Raw genomic sequence first — 14,320 nt, 5'->3', positions numbered from 1 at the left:
GGCGTGGTTAGTGAGCGGCACACTTCGCAGAGTTTTCCTCGGGTGCGCTGCTTTTTTTTCGGAGGTGGTAGCTGCTTTACAAGTACTTCGTCAATCGATGATTGCGCTGCGTTACTCTGAAATGGCTGAAGGCGTCAACGACAAAAAAAAAGTAGATCCAGCGTCGCTGCATTATGCTTGTCCGCAAAACTTAATGCTTCAGTTCAGCCTCTTTAAGAGTACCAAGGGTGGCAACGTCGATCACTTAGTAGAGGAGCCACTCTGTCTGTAGAGAAAATACTGCATGAGATGGAATAAAATGAGGAAGACTACGAAAGACTTCCATCTGATGCACTAGCAGTGTGTGTCACCCATGAATCGTACACCGCTGAGCGGCGGATGGTCACCCTGTATATTATGTGGCAAGCTACGATGTGAGAAATCTGGTACTTCGTAATAATCGTGATGACTGCAAAAACGCCCGCTTTATTTCGCAGTTTTGGTGGTTACGCGTTATAAGTAACACCGTTGCTGGTATAGTGAGTGAGTAACAACTTTATTAGTCGAAGGGGTGAGGGGTAAGGGAGGCTAAGCCACGAAGGCTGCCAGGCTGTGTTTCTCGATGACTGCTGGTATAGCACGTTACTTCGGCGATTAGTATTTGAAGCACTCGTTATACATGTACAAATGGAGCTGCTGCTTAAAGTGCGCGAGTTGTAGTTGTCAGCAAGTCGTTCCTGCAACATGGTAGCGCTAATTATCAGTTATGTTTCCAAAATAAAATTTGCTTGTGCTAATAGTACAGGTCGAGGAGCATTAAGTTTGCAGTACCTGGAAAAGCAAGGTTCACGTTTCCATAAACAGTTCCAATTCTAGCGGGCCCTGTGTAGGTTAAAGGGGCAAAAAATATTTACACTGCAAATATTTTACACTGCAAGTACCTGCGATTATGGTCCGCTAGCAGATGCAAGCTGCCAGAATTACTGTAATTTTTTTTGGTCAGTGATCATATCTTTGTGGAGAGGGTTGACGGTGAAATAATGTTTCGGCTTTCTGTGACAATGAGAAATGGATTTAACATGCGCCACGTTGTTATAAGCCATCACATGCAACTCTCTGGTGCACATTAGGCCACTGTGTTATACGTCCGGCATCTTGTGCAAAATTTGCTAGTTTAATTCACCTAAATTAGCTATAGTTGTTTTGGTCAGAGACTTCATTTCTTTTCTTTCTCCTTCTGTCCTGAGCAATATGGCCTCCGCAGCTTCACTTCGATACATGGGCGGGTATCGCCCATGTATCGTAAACTCCAAAAGTTTTAGTATAACCTCCTTGTGTGCAAACCAAGACTTATCGGGCCAAATAGTAGAGGGACGAGCGCTGAATAGGTGGCGTGCCGTAAAAGAGCACCTGGTGGAGAGTCGCGACACAACTCAGCTGCTCGTACACAGACGACCGACCGCAGTGCACCACTCTGAGAGCATGCACGTGCGCCGCTGCCGCGCTTCATTTTGGAACGAACAGCTCGAAAAGCCATTGCGCTAGTAATGCTGCACTGTGGTTTATAAAAATAATTTTGTCTGAAGGCTACTCTCACATAAAAAGCACTAAAAACGAAGAGAAGCCCTGCAAAGCGAACTTCGTCTATGCATATATAGTATCGAAGGGACAGTGCTGTACCATGATGGCAGCTCCATCGTCCTCATTTTCCGGTTGCGTGCTTGGTTTTGGACTAATGCTATAGTACTGGCTGACATGTCCCCAATCATGTGTCCGTGCTGCGGGGATACCACGCTGCCAACATCTGCAGTAAAACAAAACAAAAACAAAAGCAGAGTAAGTAGTAGCTGCGCCGTGTTTTTTCTGCCATCGTTTTCACGCCCTGTCCGTGGTATGTATGCACGGGGACGTTGATGAAGCAAACTAAGTGGTTCTAAGAGAGAAAGAAAAAGAAAAGTGAGCCCCGTAACTGTCTGCTTCAGGGAGTGACACCTCAACAGTAGCTCACAAGGAATGGGGGTGAGGAGGGATTAAAATAATAGGAATAAATCTATATATATAGAGAAAGATGCGCTAGGCCAGCGAGCGAGGACATATCGAGGGGATAGGGGAGATAGGAAAGGTGGAAAAAACCACCATGGCAGCATACTGCACGTGTAGTGTCGCGCTACTATTCTTGAAGTCGCGGAATAGATTAGCGACCACGGCGGCCGCACTTCGATGGGGGTGAAATATAAAAAGAACACCCGTGAACCAAGATATATGTGCGCATTGGAGAATCTCAAGCGTTCACAATCTTATTACGCACACTACAGGGTACCTCAAAATGATATCTTGTTTGGCACATGAAAGGCTAGCAATTATCGATGTTGAACAAACACCTTCATTTTAGGCCGACAGAGACATGCAGAAAAACTGAAACTGTGTTGTTAGGCGAACTAAAGAACGAGTGAAAATCGAAGACCTTTGAGACTTCTCTAGCAGGGCATAAATTCTGATGTTACTTAGCCGCGGCAGCCAATGAGAAAAACGCTTGCCACATCGGCTGACTCCAGAAAGCTAAGCTTTGAGTAGTTCACTGCTTTGTTCGCAACAAGAACCTTGTCTTTTGCACAAATTAAGGTAAACAGAGGCACCTTTGCATCGAGTGTTCACCGCGAGAGTATCTTTTATAACAGTTCAGAGGCGCAGGCGATTGTGCCCCGCACAAGTCTTGTGGACAAGGCAGCTTTCCTTTACACGCAACTGGCCCCGCCGCGGTGGTCTAGTAGCTAAGGTACTCGGCTGCTGACCCGCAGGTCGCGGGTTCAAATCCCGGCTGCGGCGGCTGCATTTCAGATGGAGGCGGAAATGTCGAGACCCGTGTGCTCAGATTTGGGTGCACGTTAAAGAACCCCAGGTGGTCAGAATTTCTGGAGCCCTCCACTACGGTGTCTCTCATAATCATATGGTGGTTTTGGGACGTTAAACCTCACAAATCAATCAATCAATCATTTACACGCAACTGTTCGAAAAAAAAGACTACCTGTCTATTGTGGAAGCAGAGTTTGGTGGTGGTGGTGGTGAGATGGACGGACGCATAAAAACGTTGTTTGTCCTGAAGTGCACGACTCAACGCTCAGTGTGCCAGATGAAAAAAAAAAAAGTTTACATATGTCGTATGTTGCATAATACGCTCGTTATATTTCCGGCAAAACGTCGTTGAAACTCAAATCTTTGGTCCTGGTTTCCACTGGTGGCTGTCTTCACTATCGAATAAATATAGCAGACATGTGCCGTTCGGTTTAGAAGCGAGCCTGACAGCACTAGACAGGAGAGTGAGAGCAGAATTTTTTTTTTCGCCTTACCACTTGGATGCTACGCCGCCTCATGCCCCGCCGCGGTGGTCTAGTGGCTAAGGTACTCGGCTGCTGACCCGCAGGTCGCGGGTTCAAATCCCGGCTGCGGCGGCTGCACTTCCGATGGAGGCGTAAATGTTGTAGGCCCGTGTGCTCAGATTTGGGTGCACGTTAAAGAACCCCAGGTGGTCTAAATTTCCGGAGCCCTCCACTACGGCGTCTCTCATAATCATACAGTGGTTTTGGGACGTTAAACCCCACATATCAATCAAATCAATCAACGCCACCTCATCTTTCTACGTCCTCCCTTTTTTCTATACGTGCCCCGCCATGGTGGTCTAGTGGCCAAAGTACTCGGCTGCTGACCCGCAGGTCGCGGGTTCAAATCCCGGCTGCGGCGGCTGCACTTCCGATGGAGGCGTAAATGTTGTAGGTCCGTGTGCTCAGATTTGGGTGCACGTTAAAGAACCCCAGGTGGTCTAAATTTCCGGAGCCCTCCACTACGGCGTCTCTCATAATCATACAGTGGTTTTGGGACGTTAAACCCCACATATCAATCAAATCAATCAACGCCACCTCATCTTTCTACGTCCTCCCTTTTTTCTATACGTGCCTCGCCATGGTGGTCTAGTGGCCAAAGTACTCGGCTGCTGACCCGCAGGTCACGGGTTCGAATCCCGACAGTGGCGCCTGCATTTCCGATGGAGGCGGAAATGTTGTAGGCCCGTGTACTCAGATTTGGGTGCACGGTAAAGAACCCCAGGTGGCCGAAATTTCTGGAGCCCTCCACTACGGCGTCTCTCACAATCATGGTGGTTTTGGGACGTTAAACCCCACAGATCAGTCAATTTCCCCTATACGTCTTCCCTCTTTTTATATATTGTTGCATCTAAATACACAGCAGTACAAGGTCAATCTAAATAGGTCGCAAAAGTCGGAACGAAAAGGGGTATGAAACCCTTTGCGACAGACATCAACAACCATGTGACGATTGAAGCGTGACTAGGTGAAGGGGGGGGGGGGGGACAAATAGCGAAAACAAAATATTTAAACGTTTATTTTGCATGATTTTATTTTAGTTGTTGCAAAAAGTTTGTAGATAACTTGAATAAAAATTTGCTGTGTGGTTCAGTGCCTTTTTTTTCCCGTTTGGTTTCAGAAACAGCGGACATATGCAGGCAGTCTGGTGACATGGGCCAACAGACTTGGGGGGGGGGGGGGCGTATTCAGGCAATATGCTTTCAGATTAGTTCAGCGTGTTCTTCGGTTCGGCGCATTACCAGGTCAACGAGGCATCACTCACTTTTTCGTGATGGTTTCGTGCGTACCTTCAGAAGTTTACTCATTTTACGTGCATTTCATAGCTGAACTAGCCCACAGACTCTACTCGTAACTTTCACCACCTAGAGAGGGCGCTCGTGCAAGCCCAACATGGCTGTCGTTTGGGGGATCGTGCAGCCGGCGCGCCGGCAGCCCGCCACTGGTGTGCCCGTCACTTCGACCTGTGTAGTACTTTCGGCTGCAGCCACCATGTTGTCAAGGCTTTACTGAGAAGGTTATTGACTCTAGCATGTATTATTTTTTACACTGTGTGTTGAGAAAGCGTGTGTGGCTTATATTGAAGGAAAAGAAGTTTAGAACGCCGGGTACATCGTCTGCTGTGGTGTACAGCTTTCTGAACGCTGCTCGTGCCACGGCTGGAGAAGACCGAGTGGCCGTGCTCGTTCAAAGCAGGAAACCTCGCCTTTGACTGCACGGCGTCTGCACAACAACATCCAACATATTTTGTGATTCTTCTAGCTCAGCAAGCAAACAATAAAGATTAAATCATTGCTACTACGACTCGAAGTAACTGTCCGACCTCACAATAACCATAGTAGAAATTGCCAGCGACAAAATATAAAACGCCAGCGAGCCGCCAAAATAAGGCCGACTGAACGATGGCATGGGCTGGCTGCGTGGACATATCCCAAATGACAGTTACGACGGATGCCGCATGGTGACGCCACCACCTGTGAAAGTTGCGAACTGTGACTCCTTTCGCTAGCGCACGGCCGGCGTGCTCTCGCCTTTGGCGACTGTGAACGCGACAGGCTAAGGAACAAGATGGTGTACTTTACGGCTGCCAAAGCTATATTTTCATAACTGCTGTCTTGCTGCAGTGGTTTTCAACTATTGGGCAACGTGAGTTTTTGAACTATTATGCGATTTTGCTCGTGAACAGTTGCCTCACAATTGCCTTTGCGAAGTTTGTGTATATTTGAAGAACATCATTTGCCTAATAAAACAACTTTGGTTCCTCAATATTTGTTATTTTGGTTTCCGTTGTTTCTCGCATGCAATTATCGAGGCGAAATCAAGGCGTAATAAAATGGCGTAATAATAAAGGCACGTAGAAGGTCAGCAATTAAGAAAAAAATCAATTTTCACCAGGTAGAGCAAATGCGTGACGTCGCTACTGCTTCCAGTTGTGAAATCATATTTTATTTTTATTTTTTTGTTGTTAGTTGTCCCCTTCTCACGCAGATGGCGATGGTGGCAATGAGCCACCGACTACTGGATCCATGGGCTTCTATGGAAGTTACGCTATTAGTTTACATTTCCTTGGCAGTCTTCCAGCGCCCTTTGGTTTTGTTAGCACGCACCGCCTCTACCAGCCGCCACTCTCATCTGCGGGAGCAGCTGAGAAGTGCGCGCTCTCACCGCCAGGGTGGTCGTGGAAACTCCAGCGCTGGTTCCCTCGATAGAGTGTAGTAGAAGTGTAGAGTGGCGTGACCGCGCCTTGCCGCCTGATCCCTTCCGCGTTGCCCATAGCGATGGCGCTGCAGTTGAATTGTACTGAAAGAGCCGCGCGCGGCGTGCAGGGACTGCTATGCGCTTCGGCTCCTCAGTCGCGCTTTCTTGATGCAGATTTCTTCGTACCTGCCCATCATTCGTGTCTAGCACATGATGCCATAACCCTTAAAGTATCACAAGCCAATCTACTGTCTTAACTCTTTCGTCGTTAGTTAGGCGTCTACAATATACAAAATAACTGGGCCGATTTATTGGAAGTTGCCTGCGCTCAGAAAGCTGTGAGATTAAAAATATACCATTTCAAATACACGCAGAACAAGTAAAGAGGAGAGAGGAAGGGAATCTGAACCCCCTACACCACGAAATGTTCCCGTAGTTTAACTTTGTAGGGTAAACTTAAATATTTACACGCATTCACAGCGACCATCAATTGCCAAAGTTAGTTGTTCTACTGGACCCCCCCCCCCCCCACCCCTAAAAATTGTGGGTGCTAGTCTTGCACCGAATGTTTACTGATGGTGAAGCTGAAAATAGCGTGTCTGTGTAGAAATGTGTACTGTAAATTTCACCTTTTCGACAGTATGACGTCCTAAAACTAATTCAAGTCTAAAGTAGTCGGACGAGAAATGCAACGCCTAAAACAGTAGCTCTGCTAAGGGGCACTGCATGGATATTGTTAATGGGGTGGTGACGTGTGACTTGAATGCGTGTACTTGTGGATATATATGTGACGCTATGATGACTGGGCGACGTGGCCTGGCTCATACGCCATGTTTATTCCATTCTGCCGGATGAAGACCTGCCTGCCCCTTCATCAGTCGCTCATCATCGACGCAGTTCCCCAGAAGACGCCCTGACCATACATTTACTACCGGATCATCGCCTAGGAGGACAACGACCAGCACCATGACAGAACCATCGGCTGACCTCGACATCCCCAAGTACACCGGATCAGCGGACGATGGACCCGTACAGGACTGGTTCGACCTGTTCGAACTCCACGCTACCGCTGCATCTTGGTCGGAATGGGAGATGGTTACGAACTTCAGCGACTACGTCACCGGTGAGGCATTTAAATTTTACCTAATTCACATATTCGAGAACGACAAGTCATGGCAAAAAATTAAAGAGGAAATGATTACCCGTTTTAACGACTATGACCAAGACCTGCTCAATGTCAACCATCTAGAGACAACCGCACACTATCGTCAATTCCTTAAGCAGTCCTCAACCATTCGAAAGTCCAGCGCGAATCGACAAGTGCCTCAAGACGAAGTGGCACATGCATTTACTTACAGAAGGCCATAGGTATATTGGGAAAAACCCAACCGTCAAGCGCAGCTCCCTTGTGCACGAAAGTCGGCATTTCCAAAGTCATGGCACCAACATACGACACGAGACGTCACTCACCCTACTGATGCCTTTCATGCTTCGTCTCGCATACATGGTCCACCACTTGATTTTCTACGACGCAGCTCTTCAAAGGCTCCTAACGGTCACTATTCGTGTCATAAGGACGCCTTGTTCATGGTAGACCAGCTGACACATGGGGAAAATACCAAACAACACCAAGATTACTCAAAGAGTGAAAATCAGTCTTCACCCATTGGAGCAGCTTACTCCCCATCTCGCAGACTTGGCCCGCCTCCTGGTTTTCCATCGCTTGGCTCTTTTGTGACCCCTGTTGTGGTGTTGCCGTCCAGTGCGCAGCCATCAGAAACTCCAAACACAGAAGGCTCAGACGCATCGAACGTCGCATGCTACCAGGCGCAAGAACCACTCGCAGCGAACAGCGAAGAAGAAGCCCCTGATGATGTATCTATCAACTCTGAAGCATTACCTTCATTACCCGAAATGCAGCACAACAGCCTAGAGACTACTACCTGCCCACTCGACACCACATTCAATTGCCCAGAAAGTCAGTGTCACGGTGAAAAAGGGCTGCCACCTCAGGTCTTTTCGCAGCAACATCATCAATGCCAGCAAGTCCAAAAACAACAGAGATTCCAAGGGCTATACGAACAAGGACGACGACGAATGGAATCATCTTCGGAAGAACACACGCGGTTTATGGAAAGCCGTTTACAAACATGTCAACCAAGCCAATGACATATTCAAGATTTCTCGCTCGAAACAAAGAAAGCATCGAATCCAGGATATTTTCCCAAGGGACGTCGAGTAAGCTTTCTCCAGTCGAGATCAAGACTCAGGCAACACGACATACAACGTCGAGAAAGGCGCCAAACCATACCCTGTATTCCGCAAGGACGCAGAAATCACCGCACCAGCCTCGGTCAACAAGCACGCAAATGGGTGGCGACGCATGGGTTCCAATCAAGACAAATAGCACGACACCTGCGCAAATCATCCAGCCAATGCTTCAAGGCCATCACACCACGTTCATTCATCGCAAGAATACCGGCTGTGTTTTCATCTGATTTCACGCTTAAAGCATGCTTATCTTGTCCAGAGCGCAACAGCCAGCCTCGCCCTCCAGAGCTGTACTTGATACCCCGGATTGCTGTCTTCTCCTGTGAAGCTATAGTGTGTTAACGGAAACTTCCTCGGACTTGGAATGATCTTCTCTTTTTGACAGTGTTCAGTTCTAAGCCGTGCATGTTCAGTTTTCATTTATGTTCGTCTGACGCGACTTCTTTCGGGGGGAGGGGGAATCCTGTAACGTAAGAAGGTAGCGATGGTTAGGAGTTAGTAGTAGAGGCAGAGGAGGAAGAAGTGCAGAAGAGAATAAACATGGCGTATGAGCCTGGCCACGTCTCCCATTCATCATATATATATATATATATATATATATATATATATATATATATATATATATATATATATATATATATATATATATATATATATATATATATATATATATATATAGGCAGGCATGGTGGTTGAGTGGCTGTAGCGTTGCATATAGTCAAGTAGATCCTGCGTGAGCGCTCATAACGTGGCTTATTTCGATGTTTCGGCCTAGAGTCTGGCCTTCATCATATCTTGGCGTAATTGTGGTTTCGGTTTCACCGCAAAATTCAGGAAAGTTTCTTTAACTCCTAGTTTTTACTAGGGGCCACTTTTCTGTAATCTCAAAGCAGCAATGAGTTTTTACGTCAAGGAATTCAATTCTCCTATTTATCTGAACTGCCGAACTCCAGTAATAAAAAGGTAATTAGTTTACTGTCCTAATTTTCATTGAAAATTAAGTCTTCAACCTTCTTAAGACGTCTGCCGTTAGAGAAAAGGCAACTCTGAAGACAGCGAGCAAATATAGTCTGTTGCAGCTTTTTAAACAATATTAGACACATTTCTTGAAACACTCTTTATAGCGAGTGCTTGACTTATCTGTAGAATGAGAAATATTGGCATAGTGGATGCTTCCCAACTTCCCCAAAATATAATATATGCGTTAGTAGACACTTGGCATGTTTACTCGTATAAGCTGCCCTAAGAGGGTTTAGGTGGGCTTGATAGGTGGAACATGGGAGACCCATTTGCCCTGCCGTGGGCGTAGTCAGGCTGATGATGATGACAAGGGTTTAGAAGTGGCCCTAGAAAGGCCACAGACATTCCCACTATGAGCTGATGATGATGATGATAAGGGTTTAGAAATGGCACTAGAAAAGCCCCAGACATTCCAACGATGGGGTAAAAAGGTCTCATACCCCCTACCCCCACCACTTTATGCACATAGAAGGGAGGGCGACGCAAAGACTGCCTCATTGATTTACCAAATTATCGCCAAGAACAGCCTTCTCCTCCTTTACAGTGAAAACTGTTATGGGGTCACAACAAAGGTCGCGTGTTGTTTGCCGCCCCCGGTGTCTGTAACCACTATCGCGCGAAAGAAGCAAAAAATACTAAATAAGAACACTAGAGACACAATGAAGCTCACCCCCTTGACCCCTACATGCCAGCCCAGCCCTCTACCACTGAGCCACGACGTCGCTTGGAAGTCAGTGCAGATTGGCCATAGGCAGACCTAATGTCGAGAAAGGAATCTGGGTAGTACCACTAATAAAGCGTTTGAGAACAGCGAAGGAATGGCCAAGCATACAATTTAAACTGTGTTAGAAGTAGGTCATCGAATTCTCCAAATCATTACGAAAGCTTCAGGCATTATTCTTCATCGTCAAGGGCCACAGCATGAAAAAGCAGAACATTCCTTGCAAGCGTGGAGTGGGTATCGCCTATCTCCGACAAATACGAGGGATGGCATAGTGACTGCGTCGCTATAACAAAAAATAATGATGATGTATGCGGTAGCGGGTACCCTGCAAGTGTGCTTGTGAGATTTACCCAGAGAATGTTTAAAAATGGTTCTGAAAAGCTGCTCTTCCAGCTTTCGCTGTGACTGTGCTGTGCGTTCCGCGCAAGCTTGGCTGTTTCTTTATATCAGAAATGTCAAATATCAAAGGCAGGTCATTATGAGAAGCACTCCGTCCCTTTCCTTGCTTTTTTTATTGCGAAGCGTTTAACTATGTAATCAATACAGCTTTTCCGCGTAAAAAACCTTGCCCCACCGTTGCTTAACCACCACCTGGCCTCGCCTCGGAACCATGCCAGCTGTTATGACATCAATGCTAAGCTACGCATACGTTGAATCAGTAGCAGCAAAGAAGCCACCTCTGAGCCGCGTTCGGCAACGGGACCCGCCGCTAAGCTATAGACAGCTGATTTTAATTGATGCCAAGCCGGGCACGCGCCATTGCAACAGCTGCAAAAGGAGCCGTGGAAAGCTACAGTTATTGATGAGTTAACAGCACAAAGTTTAAATTAAAAGCGTCCTAGCAACATTTTACACCCTGAAATGCGCCATAAATAGACGTACTACGCATGCGCCGTTATTCGAGATCGTTATAAAAGAGCCTCGTCTGGCCGTGCTGAAAATGTTTGTAGCTATGTGTGATCCTAGACAAATCCGTACACCTGAACCATAAACCTTGATACTGTAATGGAAGAAAAGAAATGTCCCCGTATCCGCATGTTTCGCTGTTAATGTCGTCGAAAGACGTTAGTCTTGCAACTGGAGAGACTGAAAGAAACGATAATTTGATTTTCTGCGTGAGAAAATCGGTGAATTGTATTCTGGAGGCGCTAGGTTAGAGTGCCTCGATCCGCGAAGCGGAGGCAAACGAGTGCATCGAGGCACGTGAGACACGAGCGCTATCTGGCAGTCATCTTCGAAAACGAAGGTTGGCAAGTGCGCCTGTCTTGGAGGCGATAAGGTGTAGAACGCTAAGTGACGGGCTCGTGCCACCACCTTGTCGTCTTAGCAAAGCTTTGAAAACACTTGCCTTTTTGTGCATAGCGTTGCATTGTCAGCGCAGCATGATAAACGCTACTGTCCTTTTTATTATCTACGTATGCCTCTCTTGTATAAAGAGACACGTACAGAATATTGAAGTGTTGTTATTTTTTCTCAGATATGCAAAATCATTGCTTTTAGTTGACAATCGCACAAGTACGAACGCTGAAACTTGAGTAATATTGGTGGGCGCTGCGGATGGGGTTGAATTTTGACCATTTCTGGTTTCGTTTCAGAGGACAGACAGACAGACAGACAGACAGACAGACAGACAGACAGACAGACAGACAGACAGACAGACAGACAGACCGAAAGCTTTGCGTTGAAGTACCCCAAGAAAGATTATCATTTTTCTAAATAAACTTCAGGAAAATGCTGCCTATAGTAAGACTCTACACAAGCCTATGGGGAAACAGCGCTGCAGTTTCTGTTAAAGTCCCTCTATCTACGAAAAGTAGCGAAAGGTCTTGATCCAGCCGCCTCGCCACGCGATGGGCCGGTTGGCGACACGTGACCTTTTCTCCTTCGCGCCCCGCCCTAAGGGTACAGCAGTCGTTCGCTGTGCATGCGGATCGCGTGGTTGTTTGCGTTTCCGAGAGTGGAATTGGACGTTTCGGTAAGTAAAAAACATTTCTTGCGCCTATGATGGATTGTTTTTGCAACGTAGAAGTGCTTATTTACCTTTCCCTTGAGTGGACGCGGAAATTACGTGTTTTTATTCAACGTTTGCAGCATGACACGCTAGCATGCCGGGCTAGCATGCTGGTTGCCGCAACCATACGACGGATGGAAAGAAGTTCTTTTCTATTCCTCGCGGTGATGATAACATCCGCAGACGGAAGATATGGCTCCACAGAATCGGGCGCAAGGATTTCGTGCCCACTGAAAATACCCCGCTATGCGAGGTAAGCGCTATGCGAGGTAAGTGACTTCGTGGTTTTTATAAAATGTAAACACTGTCGTAGATTTCAGCCAGCCATGTGCCTCGCTGGCGTGCCTTTGTTCGTTTATATACTGTTTCATGGGCATTATCTCAACAACGCTGGTATTTTTTTGGCGTTTTTGATGCGGCTGATTTGTGCATTATAGTTATTTACGTTTCACATCCCGTATTTCTCACAGTGATTAGCTCGAGACCCCAATAAAATTGCGTTTGTTTATGTCATCATAATGCAAACTTTGTAAAGGGTAAACGACTAATGTGTTGGCTCAGCACTGAATAGAAAAGCCTAGAGCAATGCAGAGTGCCCCTTGCCATTTAGTTGCTTTGACCCGTCTGCTTGAAACAGCCTTTCGTTTGTGTATTACGCATCAGGGCGTGTCACATAAAGTTATTTTTCAGGTGTGGGCATCGTTTTATAATGTTTAGATGCGACAGCATGTATAAGTGAGCTTATCGCAGTTTTCCTGTTCATGCAAGGTTTCCCAGATCACGTGGGCATAGATGTAAATGTGTCAATGTGCCAGAGGCTGCTTTTATTCTGTCAATTCAAGGTATTCATGATGCTATTACCACGTGCCCGAACCACACAGAGGCGGCTGTTATTCTCAGATCTTTTTCGGGTGGCTTTAAAACTTGAAACTTACAATAAAAGGTCCGTTCTTGGTATTTCTTATTTATTTTGTTTTGCCATGCCTTGCTGTGTTTTGCAGCGAAGCTCTGCGCGAGGTCGATTCAGGCTTGTTTGTCTAAGCACTTTGCATATTTTTTTTTACAGGACCACTTTGATGTTGAAGAATTTGAGCCATAATCCTACAAAGCTCTGGCCAGAAGAAACTGAAGCCGTATGCCACGCCGAGCATCTTTACTCATCGGCCGAAACAAAAAGAGCGGAAGATGCAGTGAAATCCTTTATCCGAAATAAAGCTCTTAGAGTATTGTGTATACAAATAATTCGGTTAGCGTTAAAAGACCGCGGGAATACTGCCGAGCACTGAAAAACGCGATAAGAGCGTACGTAACTCGCTGCGCACCACTAGAAGCAATCAGTGCGCAATGATGCTTCCGAAAGTTTCGGTAAGCTCACAACCCCCGATATTTTTGAACTATAAAACAAGCACTTTCAGTTCACCCAAATATCATCTCTACTTCAATGTAAGCTGAATTTCAGATCGTGCAAACGACCGTAAAAAAGTGCCGTATGACTACCGCTGTGAAACACCGTTCATTAGAATGAGATGCTTCGAAACTACGAACGTTTTATTGCAAAGCTTCACGCTCCCCGGGATCGTTAGTCGTTGTCCCTACTGCTTGAAGTTTCCTGGGCAGCTTACGCCACAAAGGGCAATAATTAACCGGTTCACACGCGTACTGAGAGTGGTTTCAGCCATCCGCAAAATGCACGCGATTGAGCAGAGCATCGTCTGCTAGCGCTGCTTCTTGGACCCCTCTAGAGGGCGCGCGTGTAGTTGTCGCTACCTTTTTATATATAGGAACCTTAGTTTATGTGCACATAGAGCGCCGCCCTGCCGAGCGCGACCGGAAACATTCGCACGTACATATAATTGCTAACGTGAACCATGCCGGCTTGTGTGATGATCGGACGAGAAGAAAGAATCTTCGAGACAAAAATCATCGTTGTATTCACGAATTCACAATCACAAAATGTTTTATTAACAGGAAAAAATAATCCAGACCATGCATAGTTGCCTCGTAGACGCTTCCCGGCGTCGATTTCCATCAGAGCACAGGGGTTGGTGTTCTGAAAAATATCACAAGCGTTTAAATAAAATTTGTTGCAAACTTTCAAGAAAGCACATGAAAACTTACGTTGCGCAAGCATCATACCGTATATTACAGCCACCTTATATATTCCATTGTAACACGACCGCGATCGTAACGCGCGGGGTGTCTTTTTATTACGACCAGTGAAACAAAATCAGAATTTCTTAC

At 46.3% G+C, this 14,320-nt stretch overlaps 1 long non-coding RNA gene across 2 annotated transcripts in view; it reads left to right on the top strand.

The window, feature by feature from the left end:
• Positions 1-13,321, top strand: part of LOC119162372 (uncharacterized) — a 94,759-nt gene extending 81,438 nt beyond the window's left edge. Inside the window, exons 1-3 of one of the 2 annotated variants that reach the window (XR_012889358.1) lie at positions 11,399-12,043; positions 12,160-12,348; positions 13,146-13,321. This is a non-coding gene — a long non-coding RNA (uncharacterized LOC119162372). Of the gene's footprint in view, positions 1-11,398; positions 12,044-12,159; positions 12,349-13,145 lie in introns of those variants that run through there. The other variant, XR_012889359.1, reaches the window with a different exon arrangement.
• The last annotated feature ends 999 nt before the right edge of the window (positions 13,322-14,320 follow it).

Source organism: Rhipicephalus microplus, unplaced genomic scaffold (genome assembly GCF_043290135.1).
Source record: "Rhipicephalus microplus isolate Deutch F79 unplaced genomic scaffold, USDA_Rmic scaffold_65, whole genome shotgun sequence".
Lineage (NCBI taxonomy): Eukaryota > Metazoa > Arthropoda > Arachnida > Ixodida > Ixodidae > Rhipicephalus > Rhipicephalus microplus.
Note: the sequence above shows the minus strand (reverse complement) of the source record. Positions and strands in the feature narration are given on the sequence as shown.